Source organism: Arachis duranensis, chromosome 3 (genome assembly GCF_000817695.3).
Source record: "Arachis duranensis cultivar V14167 chromosome 3, aradu.V14167.gnm2.J7QH, whole genome shotgun sequence".
Lineage (NCBI taxonomy): Eukaryota > Viridiplantae > Streptophyta > Magnoliopsida > Fabales > Fabaceae > Arachis > Arachis duranensis.
The window spans coordinates 29,189,204-29,191,554 of record NC_029774.3 but is presented as its reverse complement, the minus strand read 5'-3'; the positions used below and the strand labels follow the sequence as shown (position 1 = coordinate 29,191,554).

At 34.5% G+C, this 2,351-nt stretch overlaps 1 pseudogene; it reads right to left on the bottom strand.

Moving 5' to 3' along the window:
- Positions 1 to 686: 686 nt before the first annotated feature.
- Positions 687 to 2,351, bottom strand: LOC107478469 (uncharacterized; annotated as a pseudogene).

Below are 2,351 nucleotides of genomic sequence, written 5' to 3'. Positions count from 1 at the left end.
TTTTCTTGCAGGATCCATTAAAGAGAAAAAAATTAAGAGAGTGAAGGATAAACTTATATATAAAAAAGGTCCAATGCAACATTAATGACTTCTTTTTTATTGTGCCTAACTAAGCTAAGTCACCAACTTTCTAGGTCACTGCAGTTGGCCAAATTGCTTCCCCAACATAAAGACAAAATAGTACACATGTTGCAAAAAGAGTTATGTTATGAGAATATCTGTAAACTTAAATTTGTACACTATAATTCACCATGATAAATTTATGTAAAATTTTACAAGCTTGTGTCTTGCTTGAAGTCGGTATGAGGCATGGTAGTTGCACTTAGACCATCTCGAGTAGAGAACTCATTCTAATTCCTGTTTATGGCTCATCTGTCATAAAAAATAACTCCATATCAACTTTTGCGTCATAAACAGTAAATAGGAACTCAAAGTATCTCTCTCTTCTCCATTAGGAAGAACTAATTTTAGTTCCTGTTATGGTCCCACTTAATTAATTAATTAAAATACTTGAAATTAATGTAATTATTTTTTTTGAATAATTAAATTTATAAATTTAAAAATAATTTACTATTAAAAGATATTAATATTAAATAAATTCATATATAACAATAATACATAATATATAATTCGGGATTATACTAATTTGTAAAATTACTTAACACAAAGAAAAACATAATTAAGCTCTATAGTTGACGACAAGCATTGTGAAATTGCCATATATGTTTAATCAAGTCCTCTTTCAATTGTCTATGCTGCTGCCTATTTCGAAGTTGGGCATTTCTTTCGAAAAATTGATTGTATGGTGCAAAATCTTCTTCTCCCAGCTGAGGTTGTGATAAGCCATTTTTGACATCATCATACTCTAAGCCTTCAGCAAAATTTCTTGCATAAGTGTCTCTTTCATCCTCAACAATCATATTATGCAAAATAATACAAGTTCTCATTATGTTGGCAACCTTCTTCTTTTCCAAAAAATGAGTTGGACCACGTATAATTGCAAACCGTGCTTGCAACACTCCGAATGCTCGCTCTACATCTTTTCTTTGCCCTTCTTGGTATTGTGCAAATAACTTGCGTTTCTCCCCATGTGGCTTTGAGATTGATTTGACAAATATGGCCTATTCAGGATAAATACCATCTGCTAAATAGTATCCCATAGTATAATTATTATCATTAATAGTATAATTTACCTCCGGAGCACAGTCATTTAGAATATCATCGATCACTGGAGAACGATCTAACACGTTGATATCATTATTTAAACCAGAAACTCCAAAGAACGCATGCCATATCCAAAGGTCTGAAGATGCTACAACCTCAAGTACTATGGTTGCAACCCCACGATAACCACTCATGTACATACCTTTCCACGCCTTTGGACAATTTTTTCATTATCAATGCATGCAGTCAATGCTACCCAACATGCCAGGGAAGCCACGACCCTCCGCCATTTGTAGCAAGTGTCGTACGTCATTTGGATTGGGTTTTCGCAAGTATTCATCCTCGAACACCGAAATGACACCTTCAACAAATTTTTTCAAGCATTCAATTGTAGTGCTCTCGCTTATGCACACATAATCATCAACAGCATCAGCTGCTACGCCATATGCTAACATCCGTATCGCAGTGGTACATTTTTGGAGTGGCGACAAGCCTCTTTTTCCAGTTGCATCAACCCTTTGTTGGAAATACAGATAGACGTTTGAGAGAGCGTCTACTATCCGAAGGAACACATGTCTTCTCATTCGAAATCTCCGTCGAAAAATGTCAGCATTATACACTGGTTCATCTGCAAAGTAATCTTGGAAAAGGCGATCATGTCCTGCTTCTCGATCTTTGTTGATCCATCTACGAGTAGTTGGGATAGAGCTTCTATCGATATCTTCTTCTTCTGAATCTTCGAGTAAACATTCATCGATCTAATTATCAATGAGTGTGTTATCTTGCCGTCTTCTTTTGCCATACAAAGCCTCATTAAACATATCATCAAAATTTCTAGCCATATCTAGAAATGTAATTTTTAGTTCTCTTTCGAAGTGAGAAACAAGAGTTGAAGTGGAGTTGCGGAGTCATTGATAGTTGATATTTATAAGTGTGTCTGCAATAAGTATCTTAACGGCTAGTTTTGTAATGGTCACTTTCATGAACAATAAGGGCACAATAATATTGACTAATTTAAAAAAGTACATCAGAAATAAATAAAACAAACTACATCACATAACAGTAATACGCAATAAAAATAAGAACATACTACATAACTCTATGAATGCAAGGAACCATTAAGTAAACCACTTGGCGATTATTTTCTCACATGCAATCTCATGAAGAGCTTGTCGTTTCTCACTCAT